The sequence below is a fragment of the Capricornis sumatraensis genome, chromosome 5, assembly GCF_032405125.1.
Source record: "Capricornis sumatraensis isolate serow.1 chromosome 5, serow.2, whole genome shotgun sequence".
In the NCBI taxonomy this organism is placed as follows: Eukaryota; Metazoa; Chordata; class Mammalia; order Artiodactyla; family Bovidae; genus Capricornis; species Capricornis sumatraensis.
In genome coordinates this window covers 96,633,375-96,648,752 of record NC_091073.1, presented here as the reverse complement: position 1 = coordinate 96,648,752, position 15,378 = coordinate 96,633,375, and the positions used below count along the sequence as shown (strand labels likewise).

Here is a 15,378-nt window from a genome sequence, read left to right as displayed (position 1 = left end):
CCTCTACCGTATCCCCAACATCTAAAAGTACACGGCACACAAACATTTACTGAACGACTGAATGAACAAGATTACTTTCAATTTTTTAAGAGAAATACCTACATAAAACCTGGGGCTCGATTCTAAAGGGACTGACCCAGAAATAAAAATGAGAAGTAAACAAGATGATAGAAAAGTCAGAAAAGATTGGAGAGTGAAGAGGCATGTGAGTCATGGAGAGAGCCTTTGTAATTTCATCCCGGCAAGCTGACCACCACCTGTGTTCTTTTCAATTATTAAGAAGCTAATGTCTCCATCCACACAAGCTGTTCTACGATGGCAAAAGCAAACAACAGAAGAAAGCCAGAGAAAAGTGGATGTTGAAGGAAGAAGCCTTGACACGCCACCCACACCAGTCGGAAGGACCCGAGGGTGCCCAGGGCTAATGTGCAAGTAATGTGGCCAGAGTCCAGGACTTAATACTTCCTCTGCAGACAGTGCTCAGAGTCGAGGCTAAAAGAAAAACACAGTGCTCAGAGTCTAGGCTAAAACAGTCTAGGCTAAAGGAGAGCCTCTACAAAACTCATGACCTCCGTGATAAAAACAGGGCAACCGAAGGACCTTCAGGCTCCCAAGCCCAATAGTTCCTTCCCTCTCTCTGAAGAAGGATGTCTAGCATACCACCCACTTGCAAGTATGGAAAGAGCTCTAAAGCTCACTTCAAATATTTGCAGGGAGGAGGGAGAAAGGGTTTCACGTGGCAGAAGAGAAGAAAAGACACACAGCAAAAATGACAAACATCGCCCAAGCTATTCAAATTCTTTACACAATTTCATCACCAGGGAGGCTTGAGTAGCACCTTCGCTTGAGCTGAAAGGCTTAATCCCATGTTTCAAAACAAATAGCTGCTGAACAAATAGTTAGAAGGTTGGAGAGCCCTGCCAGTGTAGAACTTCACGGCAGACTAGACCATGGAGTTTTCTGTAAAGGAAAAAGTCCCTGGAAAAGAAGCTGACTCAGAGGAAAAAAAGAATAGGAAGGGAAGCCACTTCAATAGTCATTTGCTTAGCTGACTTGTCTCCCTCGCCTCTCCACCTTAACTCATGCTCTAAATTGTGGGCAAGTAATACAATAAAGAACTGCATTAAACATATATGCATTCGGTTGGCCAAAAATTTCATTCGAGTTTTTCCATAAGGTTTTATGGAAATACCTGAACGAATATTTTGGCCAACCCATTATATCTTAAAGAATAAGAAACAACTAAGTAACCATCACCCAAGTTAAGAACTAGAACGCTGAGGACTCCCTGGCGGTCCAGTGGTGAAGAATCCACCCTCCAATGCAGGGAACGTGGGCTTGATCTCTGACTTAAGATCCCACATGCTGTGGGGCAGCTAAGCTCAAGTGCCATAACTAGTGAAGACCCCTTGGCTGCAAGGGGGACCCAGTGCAGCTAAATTTATAAAAGAAGAACCAGAACACTGGCAGGACCCTGGATGCCACGTCCCTCCTAACTCGCAGCCCGTTTTGCTGACCACCACCTCTTTTCAAACCACCGTGATAACCTCTCCCTTGCTTTTCTATAGCGTTACCCTTCATGTATATTTCCATGCAATATGGTGCTTCCTCATCTCCTATCTCTAATCTCTATATACACTGAGTCGACAGCATGTATACCCATCACTGACTTGCTTCTTTTGCCCTTTTTTGGTAAAACCCATTCATGCCAAAACACTATTCACTTTTGTGGCTGTACAGTATTCCACTGTATGAATCTATCCTACTCTCCTACAGAAACTCTGTCGGAAAAATACACACATTCTAATAAAAAAAAATAGTAACATCTCATTATTCCTGATAACTTAAGCACATAGACCTTGGTCTAACGATAGTCTACACCTCCCTGGCTACACCATCAAACACATAATAAAAGACTGCCTTCCTTATCTAATTATAAGTCATTTTTTCATTTTATCCTCTGTGATCAAGTGTTACCAGCAATCAAAACCTTACAGCCTCCAACCAAACAGCCTTTCTTGAGAACCCATGCCCTGGGCATCATCCCAGGGATCTGACACTTTAAAAAGACAAGCCCTCAAAAAAGTAAAGCCAAAGAACAGATATACTACAGCACAGGATGGCTGATGTTCCTAAACTGAGAAGGGCCAAAGAAGAAAAGAACTTGGAAGTGACTCATTTAGTCAATTCTTCACCAAGTGGCAGATGAACAGCAAGCACACTGTTGAATACCTGCCTTGAAATCATCCACATACAGTCTCCAACAGAACTGAGGCTCACACAGCATACAAAGCAGAGTTCCTGTCTCAAAGGCCTATTCCTCGATTCTTGTCAAGCTTTCACAAAAACTCATGAAGCTCTCCCAGAAGACCTAGTACGTCTTGGAAAGCCCAGCTAGATGCTTGCCATGGCTGGGCAACGAGCACTGACCCCAGCTAAGAAACAATCTTTATTTCTCAAGCCTGACAAATCCTGCTGAAAAGCTCAAGAACACAATGGCTGATAGGTACCATCTTATTCCTCTTAAATACCAACAAGGTGTTGCCTCTAATGCCCTCAGTCTAGTAAACGAGACCCTTGGGGGACAATGGGTCTATAACTATTATCCCAGCCCCATAAAGGCTTTAGTAAATAATTTATATGAAGGAATTTTGAAAAATCTTTGTACACTCCCTCCTTTCACCTTGAAAGCTATTCTGAAGACTGCTGCCAGAGCCTCCTTGTTTTTTTTGCACCAAATAGGCCATTCAGGCAACAGTCCACATTTGAATTAATCTTAGAGAGAGATGACTTTATAGGCTGTGCAACACCTATTGGGTTGGGCAAAAAGTTCGTCAGATTTTTCCATAAGCTTTTATGGGAAAATCCAAATGAACTTTTTGGCCAACCCAATACTACTGAAGGTACAAATGTAAGCGACAACCACCAAGTCAACCTTCCAAGGACAGATATTCACTGTGGCAGGCACCGCTGTTCCTGTTCCCCCAGGAGGAGAGGACTAACATGGCTGCATCTTTCCTCTGAAACTCTCTCCCTGTCATTCATTTGGCCACGCCAAATGATGAGATAGGAAAAGACTGTCTACAGACCATCATGGAAGGAAGAGACCTGTCTGCATGGAAAGAATTCGTTTCCTTCCTATTATTTGTGCAGACTGAAATAGGTCAAAACACATTTCATCTCCGTTTTTTTTTCTCTCTCCATTTCATCATCTTACAAGTACTTTTCAATTCCCTCCACCTGTCTCACTTGTCAAAGTCTTTATTCAAGTTCTTCCTCAATAAAAATATTTAATGGTCTTCTCTTGCCTAAGTTTCCCGAATGAACAAAGCCAAGGGAAAGGTCTTCTGGGGATAAAATATTTTAAATGTTTTTAAGTGAAATATGAAAAAGACCAATGGTCTATATATCAAACTTAACATGAATCTCATATGGCATGAAAATAAGTCATTTTTCTTCTATCAGTCACTAGATCTGACATCTAAGTTGATTACTTACAATTTTATCCACTGATTAATCCATTTATTTGTTCAACACAAATTTACTGAGTACTTTCTATAAGGCAGGCATTGTTCCAGGCAAGTAACATGCCTCGAGTGAACCAAAACAGACAAAAATGTCTGCTCCTGGAGAGAAGACATTCTAGTGCGGGGAGTCAGATAAACAATAAACAAGTAAAATACTGTCTGTTATTCAGAATTTTAATTTCAGAAGAATAATGTTAAGATTGAGAGGAAACTGTCAGGGGTAATTGTTCTGCCAAAGCTGTACTGATTCATGTTGCAAACTTTCATGGATGTGGTAATTATCCTTAATTGCTAATTTATAGGGCATAAAAAGCAATTCATATGGTAACTGCTTTATCCAATTATATTAATAAAATGACATATTCTAGAGAAACGATCTGATCTTAGCCCTACCTGATACACCAGGAGGTTTGTGAAAACAGCTGTCACAACGAGTCAGTTTGATTGAGGTCATGAATTAGACAGTTCTCAGCTCTGCCAATAAAGGTTACAGGGAAACGTGGTGTGATTCAGAGGACCTGGCTTCAGGGCACAAGTCCGAGGCTGACAAAGACTGAAACAAGTCAGCTGAGAAGGAAAACGGGGACTCAAACTGATCAAACCCACTAAGAGTTTACTAGGAGAGTTACCTAACAGTGACATACTTTATAGGCCGCAACTGAAGTACTGCTCAGCAACAGCAACCCCACCTTAAATCATCACTAGATACTGACAAATGACTTGGTTTAACACTTAAACTCCCAGACCACAAACACCAGAAGACAGAAAATCTCTTATACAAACACCTAGCCACACTACACTTAGGGCAAAAAAAGTGATGGTACAGAAAACCACACGACGTTCTTAGCTGCTCAGGCATGTCCGACTCTTTGCGACCCCATGGACGCACTCTCCACGGGGCTTCTCCAGGCAAGAATACTGGAGTGGGTTGCCATTCCCTCTTTCAGGGGATCTGCCCAACCCAGGGATCGAACCCAAGTCTCCTGCACTGCAAGCAGATTCTTTACCAGCTGAGCTACCAGGTAAGCCCCATAGAAAATCATAAATACGTCAATAAAACCAGAATTTTTTTTTCACAGCACCAAGAGCAAAAATCTTCCCTTAAAAATCATATCTTACTAGGTGAGAGTATCTCGTTAGCTCTACAAAGAGGACTAGCTTAACACGTTTATCTGCCTGTTTAGATATAACAAGAGTATCTTAGTTATATCTGCCAATATGAAGATCCAGTATAAATAAGGATAGGACTTCCCTGGTGGTCCAGCGGTTAAGAATCCACCTTGCAATGCAGGGGACACGGGTTTAATACCCTGGTCCAGGAAGATTCCCACACATTATGAAGTAACTAAGCACCACCACTACTGAGCCCACGCACGCTAGAGCCTGTGAATCGCAACGAGAAAAGCCTCCTCAATGAGAAGCCCCCCTCCGCAACTAGAGAAAGCCTACACGCAGGCACGAGGACCCAGCACAGTAAAAAATAAATAAATTAATCTAAAAACAAAAAAAAGGTGCGGGGAGGGGGGGAGGGCGGGGGGTAAGGACAGTCACCTCAGTCACCTGATGAATACCAAAATGTTACAAAAAGGAAGCCCCAAATAAACTCAAAAATGTACGGTCAACTGATTTTCAAAAAGGGTGCGCAGATAACTGGGAAAGAACCTTTCAACAAAAGTTGTACCAGTAAAATTGGACTGCTGTTGTTTAGTCCAACTCTTTTGTGACTCCAAGGGCTATAGCCCACTAAGCTCCTCTGTCCATGGGATTTCCCAGGCAAGAATACTAGAGTGGGCTGCCATGCCCTCCTCCAGGGGGTCTTCCCGACCAAGGGGTAGAACCCGAGTCTCCTGCATTGCAGGTGGATTTTTTACCACTGAGCCAACAAAGAAGCCCTGGGAAAACTGGATATCCAAATGCAAAAGAATGAAGCTGGATCTCCACTTCACACCATATACAAAAGTTAACTCAAAGGATCAAAGACCTGAATATAACGAGAAGCTCTTAGAAGAAAACATCGTAATGGTGGATAATGCAATGGATTAGGCAATGACACCATCTTAGAAAGCACAACCAATCAAAAACATTATGCTTCACTGGATACTACCAAGAAAGTGAAAAGACAATATTCACAAAACATATCTGATAAGGGTCTAGTATCTGGAATGAGGAAATACTGTAATTCAACAATTGAAAATGGGCAAGAATTTGAACGGATATCTATCCAAAGAAGATACACAAATGGCCAGTAAGCATATGAAAAGATACTCAACATTATTAGTCGTAAGGGAAATGTAAATCAAAACCACAATGACGTATCATCACTTCACAGTCACTAGGGTGGCAATAATCAATAAGACAGACAAAAGCAAGTGGTGACAAGAATGTGGAAAATTAGAACCCTGATACACTGTTGGTGATGCAGTCACTTTGGAAAACACTCTGGCAGTCCCTCAAAAGTCAAACAAAGAATTATCCTATGACCCAGCAATTCCACTGCTAGGTACATGCCCAAGAAAAATAAAACATACATCCACACAATATCTTGGACACAATGGTTCATGGCAACATTATTCATAAGAGCCAAAAGGAGCAAAAACAATCCAAATGTCCATCAAGTGAAGAATGAATAAGCAAAATGTGGTATATCCATGAAATGGATATTATTCAGAAATAAAAAAGAAATAAGGTACTGATTGATGCTACAGCATGGATAAATTTTGAAAACATGCTAAGTGAAAGAAGTCAAGACAAAAAAGCCACATATTGAATAATTCTATTCATATGAAATGTCCAGAATAGGCAAATCCATAGAGATGGAAGAGGATGAATGGTTCTCAAGGGCTGGAGGAAGAGAAAGGGAGTGACTGCTAGTGAGTCCAGGGTTTCGTTTCCCTCTGAGTACCAATGAAAAATGTTCTAGAATTAGACAGTTGTAACAGTCTTGTGAATAATTTTATGGTACATACATTTATTTGGGTTTCCCTGGTAGCTCAGCTGGTAAAGAATCCTCCTGCAATGTAGGAGACCCCTGTTCAATTTCTGGGTCAGGAAGATCCCCTGGAGAAGGGATAGGCTGCCCACTCCAATATTCTTGGGCTTCCCTGTAGCTCAGCTAGTAAAGAATCCACCTGCAATGTGGGAGCCCTGGGTTCAATCCCTGGGTTGGGAAGATTCCCTGGAGAAGGGAACGTTTACCCACTCCAGTGTTCTGGCCTGGAGAATTCCATGGACTGTATAGTCCACGGGGTCACAAAGAGTCAGAGACAACTGAGTGACTTTCACTTTCATATTTATTTCAATTAAAATAACTGCTAAGGTCCAATATGGATGTGCATTAATATGACATAAAATGTCTCTTTCACCAAAGGGGTATTTCCATATCTTGCAGGAAGATTAGACCCTTAGCTGAACACCACCAACAGGCAGCTGACTCAGACCGAGAAGTCAGGCGTGGTGACTCACAACAGAATGAAGGGCTACTGTAAACTTTCAAATCCTCGAGAAATAACAAGGTAGAAGTCACAGGAAAGAAGCCGAACTTCAGTGAAATCTACAAAACCCAAAAAAGGAGAAAGATGACCAAAAACAATACAAGTTTTTTCTTTTGAGACAAGTAGAATGAACTCCTTCCCTCTGTGGCACAGAAAGAAGAACCAAGAAGGTCACTGAACTAAACAGGCCATAGAGCCACCTGGAAGCTTGCCAAGTCCACCACCCAGTGGCTGCTCAGAGGACAAGGAGCAGGCCAGTGACTCTTCTCCAGACAAGGTGCCCTCTCCACCTACAAACGCCTTCAGGGCACGGGGAAGGATTGTGGCGTACGTTAATGCAGCAAAAAACATCTAAAGAAATGGAATTAAGGCAAGTGTAGAACTTAAAAAAAAAAAAAACTAACTTAGAGAAAAATCTCAGCAAGTGTATCAGGAAAAAGCTTCCTGGCAACCAGAGCTACTGCCTCTCTTTCTTGAAAATTAAAAAGTCATTTGGACAAGGAGCAAGCAATCCCAGAAGACTGTAAGCCCTGTGACCTGGGAGGTCTTTCCCAGCATACATGCCAACATGGCCAGCTTCTTTCTTTTTTCTGGCAAGAGTCAGAGGCAAACCTAAATGAGAGGGGCCCGGCACAATGACCTGGAAACCCATGGCCTTGTGGCAGCACATTTCACTTGCGCTGGGTGCACTAACTCATTCAGGAGAGATGATCATAAACGGCTGCTCCAGGGCCGGTTATACCAAGAACTGGACCTCAGTTTGGAAAGAAACGAGTTCAAATCTCAAAGGGGACTCTAACAAGAGAGCAGCTAAGCAAGAGCATCTCAACAAGGCCCTTTTATTGTACAGACGAAAAATCTGCATGTGAAACAGGTAAAGGTGACTTTTGCTTAAAATGAAATGAATGGCAGGGCAAGGACTAGACCTGAAGTGTCCAGTTCTGATGTTCCACTATGTACATGTAGAAACAAGCATCTGAGGAGCTGCTATCTGTTAAAACGGTAGGTGAGATGACCTACTGATTAAATCTTTTCCTCAGTTAAAAATCTCCATTTCTGTGTGCCAGCCGAGCAGGTGTCAGAAACTGTCACTAAGCCAGCAAAGCTTCCATGAGCTGGCTGCCCCAAACCAAACCAACACTTATTAAACATTGCCATATGCAGGGAAAGCAGGCTTACAGTCCCAATTTTACAAAATACCCAAAAAGAGACACAAAGGAAGCAAACTTCAGAATGAGAAAAAGCAGGCTCGGCAAACTACAGCCCACTGGCCAATTCCGCCCTACCACCTGTTCCTGTACAACCCACGAGCTAAAAATGGTTTTTACATTTTTAAGTGGCTTTAAAAAAAAAAAAAGAATCAAAAAGATATTATGTAACACATGAAAAGAGTATGAAATTCAAATTTCAGCATCCATAAATAAAGTTTTATTGGAACATGGCCACGTTCATTCATTTATGTAATTGTCTATCTGCTTGCTTTCACACTGAAACGCCAAAGCTGAGTAGTTGCTACAGAGTCCGTATGGCCTGCAAAGGCTAAAGTATTTACTACCTGGCCCTTCACAGAGTCAGCCTGCCAGCCTCTGATATAAAACATTATGACAGGGAGTGAGATGAAAACTAGTTTTATGGTAGTCTAAACGGTATGTGCTCAGCAAAAATAAATTCTGGACGACCACTTCAAGTTACACAGACTGCTCATCCTTATAATCAGAGAAGGGGCAGTGGTAAGCAGCAAAAGAATTCAGTTTCAGTATCAAATCCATGTCAGTGGTGATTTTTGAAAGTTCACTGGCTCTATTAGCCTCAATTTCCTCATTGATAAGTATATCAGAACATCCATGAGAGGTGTCAAGAAACTTAAGGGAATAAAGCCCTTGGCACAGAAGTTGGCCAAAAGACCCAATAAATAATAGTCAATATTATTGTGATAAGAAATGGTTCAGGAGTTTCCTGGTGATCTCGTGGTTAGAACTCAGTAGTTTCACTGAGGCGGCTCAGGTTCAATTCCTGAGGGGGAGCTGAGATCCTGCAAGCTGCTTGGCATGGACAGAATTTTTTAGAAAAAGAAAGAAATGAAATGGCTCAAAGTGTGGTCTGAAGTAAAGATTGGAAAAAAATAAATGTACCATAGAAAAAGAACCATTTCCTCCTGGGATTTAAGTAAACACTAAATTCATGGAAATTCTCCCAGCACTGAATTCAACCAGAAGGAATTAGAGAAATGACCCATGATCTCACTCCCCTCCTTTATCACCTAAGATTCCCACTCTCTAGGAAAGTGATTTCTGAACCTCTGTCCTCAGAGATTATCATAAATAAATATCACACCTTAAGTCTATTACTGTTGTTTAGTTACTAAGTCATGTCCGACTCTCAGACCCCATGGACCGTAGTCTGCCAGGCTCCTCTGTCCATGGGATTTCCCAGGCAAGGATACTGGAGTGGGCTGCCATTTCCTTCTCCCAGGGGATCTTCTTGACCCAGGGATCAAATGTGTGTCTCCTGTATTGGCAGATGGGTTTTTTTGTTTGTTTGTTTGTTTTTTTACCACTGATCCACCAGTGAGCTTCAAACGTGACAAAGCTGTCTTGACAATCACAGCCTCAGATGACCATGACTGTGAAACCAGACAGTCTTAAGTAAAACACTGTGATATCCCCTCATCTGTATGTGAGGACAATGCCACCACCTCCTCTGCAGGTTGTGGTTATTGAGATGCCTCACAGTAGCTGACACCTAGCAGATACTCAAGAAATAAGGGCACAGTGGTCTCTCCCCTTCCCTCTCTACTGTCCACCCCTCTACACCTTTACAATGCTCTGCATGACAGGCACTCATTTTACAGATGAAAAAACTGTGGTACATCAGGACTAGAACACAACTTCTCCCAGTGTACTTTCTAATAAACCACAAATACTAAACATTTGCTATGAGAATTATGCATCAAAAAAGTGGTGATATATGCAAAACTCCATGCCTGTAACTTGCACAAAGAAAGCCTCACCAGGAAGGAACTGGCTCAGGTTCCTAGAAGCCAGAAACCCCACAATGATCCTCTACAGAGCCAAGTCCTCACCACCCACGCTGAGCTCCACTGTGCTCGAGGAACCAGAGTCACTCAGAAATCAGAACTCAGCAGGAACTATGTGGCAGGCAGAGGCAAAGTGTCATGCCCAAAAAATCCATTCCAGCTGTCAAGTTTTTCAGAGTAACCATCGTGTGTGAAAATAAGCAAAGGAAGAGCCAAAAATTAACTGACTCCAAGCTCCAGTACTCTGGCCACCTGATGCAAAGAACAGATTCATTGGAAAAGACCTTCATGCTGGGAAAGATTGAGGCCAGGAGGAGAAGGGAGCAACAGAGGATGAGATGGTTAGATGACATCACGGACTCAATGGAATGAGTTTGAGAAAATTCGGAGATGGTGAGCTCCCTGGTGGCTCAGACAGCGAAGAATCCACCTGCACTGTGGGAGACCTGGGTTTGATCCCTGGATTGGGAAGATCCCCTGGAGGAGGGCATGGCAACCAGCTCCGGTATTCTTGCCTGGAGTACCTCCATGGACAGAGGAGCTTTGCGGGATCCAGTCCATGGGGTCGCAAAGAGTCAGACACGACCAAGCAACTAAGCCCTAAGCCCGGGAGATGGTGAAGGACAGGGAAGCCTGGTGTGCTGCAGTCCATGGGGTCACAAAGAGTCAGACACGACTGAGGGACTGGACAGGAAGAAGAAAAGAGCGATCATCTGAGCATCACAGGTCTTTGACCCAACCAAATGTTTAGGGTCAAGTCCTCAGACTGTTAAAGCCAAGGAAAAATTACTGCAGTCATCAGGGCTTTTGTGTGGTGATCTTGCTGTTTAAAATGGCTCACAGGCATCACAGTCCTGAAGTTTCTCTAGACACAAAGAAAGCCGTTGTGATGTGCCTTACAGAGAAAATATTAGACAATTTTCGTTCAGGTACAAGTCACGGTGCTGTTGTTCATATATTCAGTGTTAATGAACCAACACTACGCACTAAGTAAGAGGACTTTAAACATAAGCATACAAGTGAAAGTGAAAGTCGCTCAGTTGTGTCCAACTCTTTGCAACCCCATGGACTATACAGTCCATGGAATTCTCCAGGCTGGAATCCTGGAGTGGGTAGCCTTTCCCTTCTCCAGGGGATCTTCCTAATCCAGGGATCGAACCCAGGTCTCCCTTACTGCAGGCAGATTCTTTACCAGCTGAGCCACAAGGGAAGCCCAAGAATACTGGAGTAGATAGCTTATCCCTTCTCCAGTGAATCTTCCCGATCCAGGAATCAAACCAGGGTCTCTTCCACTGCAGGCGGATTCTTTACCAACTGATCTATCAGGGAAGACACAAGATCATGTATCTATCACTTGATGAAAATGTAGTGACCAGAGGCTCATAGGAAATAACTCAGTATTTCTCACAGAAGCAATGGTCCAAAATTCACTAATTTAGTGCTTGTGACTTGATGGAACATGCGCGTGTGCATTCTCCAGGCAAGAATACTGGAGTGGGTTGTTGTGCCCTCCTCCAGAGGATCTTCCTGACCCAGGGGTTGAACCCTCTCCTGAGGATCCTGCATTGCAGGCGGATTCTATACCACTCAGCCATTGCAGAAATCCCTGATAGAACCTAACTACCATGAATGATGACTGTATGTTATAAATACAAAGAAGAGGATATGGCAACCAGGGTGAAAGGGTCACAAGAGTCACTTGCACTATTCTTACAACTTTTTTGAGATTATGTTAAATTAAAACTGCAACACCTTTTTCAAAAGTGGAAAACATACTACTGGCCACTTTAGAGTTTCAATGACAAAACAAATCCCAAGAACTAGATCTCTTTGGTGGTTCTGAAAATCTCTCTTGCTCCCCTCCCTCTGCACACACAACTTAGAGAATGAAAGTCAAACTGAAACCGAGCAGGACTCTCTACGGCCTTCACAAAAGCAGTCTCCTAGACCTTCCAAAGGAGTTCCAAACGGCAGGCACCAGCAGTTACTCATTAGGGAAGTGAGGGGGTGCAGAAACGAAAAAAAGTGTTAAGTAGGAAAAGTAATGGCAACAGTTCAGTGATAAAACAGAGTTCTAGTTCCTCCACGAGGGATAATATATACAACCATGCGCTGTGTCTCTGAAGGACAGGGAAGCCTGGTGTGCCACAGTTCACAGAGTCACAGAGTCGGACACAACTGAGCGACTGAACAAGAAGGACACAAAAGTGATCATCTGAACGTAAAAGTGATACGCCCAACACTTACCTTTGAGTAGTTCTGCAGAAGCTAAGACCCTTACTCGGCTTAAGTATGGTGACTACAGGCTGTAGACTGTCACCAGAGGGTCAATGGTTAAGACTCACATCACCCTGTTACCTCACCACCAATCAATCAGAAGAAAGTCATACGCCATGAAGCCCTCACCCCAAATGAGGGAGGGATTGGGGCTGACAGATACCTGCTGCTGCTGCTGCTGCTGCTGCTAAGTCGCTTCAGTCGTGTCCGACTCTGTGCGACCCCACAGACGGCAGCCCACCAGGCTCCCCCATCCCTGGGATTCTCCAGGCAAGAACACTGGAGTGGGTTCAGATAAACACTACTATACATAAAACAGATAACTATTAAGGACCTACTGTATAATAACAGGGAACTTTATTCAATACTCTGTAATAGCCTATATGGGAAAAGAATCTAGAGAGTGGATACATGTGTATCCATCAACGTACCTGATTCACTTCACTCTACACCTGAAACCAATACAATGTTGTAAACCAACTACACTCCAATTAAAAAAAAATTCACTTCCTGGCAGCCATCAAAGAATTCAGGTGTTTTGAGCACAAGAAATCTTGTTTGGCACCCAACAAATAAACACTGTACTTCACCACAACCCACTCCAGTACTCTTGCCTGGAAAATCCCATGGATGGAGGAGCCTGGTAGGCTGCAATCCACGGGGTCGCTATGAGTCGGACACGACTGAGCGACTTCACTTTCACTCTTCACTTTCATGCATTGGAGAAGGAAATGGCAACCCACTCCAGTATTCTCGCCTGGAGAATCCCAGGGACGGAGGAGCCTGGTGGGCTGCTGTCTATGGGGTCACACAGAGTCGGACACGACTGAAGCGACTTAGCAGCAGCAGCAGTGTCAGCAAACCGGCTTTGCTGTGCGGTAAAGCGGACCCAAGTTCAGTTCAGTGACAAAACTATTGTTGTGTTGCAAGGACCATATCGTCCCATGATCCATTCATTATCGCTTCATGTTTCTCTCCCAAATGAAATAAAATGCTAGACATGTTCCAATCACAGAATTCCAACCTCTGAGCACACAGTTCAAAAAGGCTATGGCCTCCAAAAAGGATCTTGAATTTTAGGGAGACGCCCTTTTCCTTCCAGTGCAAGTTTATCCAGTGGGGATTTGAAAAACCTGCACGTGTGATCTAATTAGGTTTTACATTCAGAAAAGCTGAAAACCCCTTAACGTCTCACAAGTTTTAAGATACAATGTGTGAACGTTCAGAGTTAGAGGAACTATGAACATTCTCTCAGAGGCAAGAGCACCATACATATTTTTGCTTTGTTGTTCAGTCGCTAAGGGATGTCATCCAACCATCTCACCCTCTGTCGCCCCCTTCTCCTCCTGCCCTCAATCTTTCCCAGCGTCGGGGTCTTTTCCAATGAGCTGGCTATTCGCATCAAGTGGCCAAAGTATTTTTGGTTTAAAATCTTGTGATCTTGATGGTCATCCCTTTCCCCAGGGAGTTGGCCTTCTTTATTATCAAAAAAGAATCTGTCAAAACGATGCCTGGGTCCCTCTCTCTAGCCTAGAAACACAGGGAAAGATGTTTTGAGAAATACCAAAAGAAATGTTAATTTGCAAAACACCAGATCCTGAGTTTAGATTTTATTTTCTCTTGTCCTTACCAAATCCTAATTTCCTCCTCCTGCCCGCCACACCTCTGGCCTTCTCCACAATGCAGGCTTGTCAGGATCGAGATGCCAGGGGAGTAGAGGAGTATTTTCAGCCAGCACAGGGATAGGGCAGGAACAGTAAGTCTCTACGGCTAATCAACTATGCTTTGAGTACACTGAAAAGTTCCATCAGTGCAGCCAATATGGCTACAGATCAGGTGGAGTGGGGGGCTTGGGGAGGGGCGGATGCTGACCCAGCTGAATCCCATCATCTTTCAACTGTAACAATGAAGGGGGAGAAGGAAGATGCACAGAAAGCTCCTGAAGGCACTCACAGGCCAGCAATCACCTGAGAGCTTGTTGATACCACAGTCTCAGACCCTACCTGAACCTCCTGATTCAGAATCTGTTTTAACAAGATCCTTGGGTGATGGGTTTGCACAAGGTTAATCCACCACCACCACCCCTTTATTCTCCACTCTGCCGGGGGGAATCTGCCTGGCTCAGACAGGTCCTCCAGCAAATTTGGCTTAAACATTTATTCAGAGAGGCCTTCCCCAGACTATGTCAGCTAGATGCTTGCATATGCTCTGAGCCTCTGTATTTCTCTCCCATAGAACTCACCACCACATTAAACAGCATAATGAATTGTTCAGAAGCAGTTTTCCACTCCTCCGTGCAAGCTCTCTCCGGGCAAGGACTCCATCATTCTTGCTCACCATGGTAGCCCCGGAGCCCAGAACAAGACCAGAGACAAAGTAAGCATTCAGTAAGTGTTTTTTCCTGAATAAATGAATGGTCCCAGTATGTATCAAGCACGAGTATCAAGTGCTAGACTTTGGAAAGAAGGGGCAGAAACAATTAAAACACAGTCCTTGTCCTTAAGCAGCTCATAGCTTAGTGGATTTCTGCTGAAGCTAATGAGAGCCACGCTCTTGAAAGCATGCACCGCACTCAAGAGTGTTTTTCCTGTTTCTCTGCCAAATGACAACAGGTAGACCAGAAGTCCTCTAAGGCCTTCCAGGGACCCACCCCCACTCCACGCCCTGGAAGACCTACAGGCAAGCATGTCTTCACCTAATCCGCTGTTCAAAGGTTCTCCCCTCCCAGCGTTCAATACTTAGTCCGCCCTTCTCTCTCTGCCCTCTCTCAGGCAACTCCAGCAGTCTTCAGCACTATTTCATTCTCCCCTAAGAAATTCGTGTTTCCTCTGGGATAATTTTCTTCAACCCGCTTGCTTCATCAGCCCTCTTATTATGAGATGTCAAATTTCCCTTGTTATCACCACCTTTCAGAAGGTTTAACCTAACTCATTTCCAACCACTCGATTATTTCCTGTGAGCGATCAGCTCTATGGTCAACAGAAACCACTCAAATCTGTATCCCAGACCACACTGAGAAATCTCCCAATTAACTATTCAACAGTCA

The 15,378-nt window shown here is 43.6% G+C and overlaps 1 protein-coding gene across 1 annotated transcript in view; it reads right to left on the bottom strand.

Annotated features, from left to right (window-relative positions):
* Window positions 1-15,378, bottom strand: part of SND1 (staphylococcal nuclease and tudor domain containing 1) — a 422,890-nt gene that overhangs the window by 391,038 nt on the left and 16,474 nt on the right. The gene's annotated exons all lie outside the window — the stretch shown is intronic.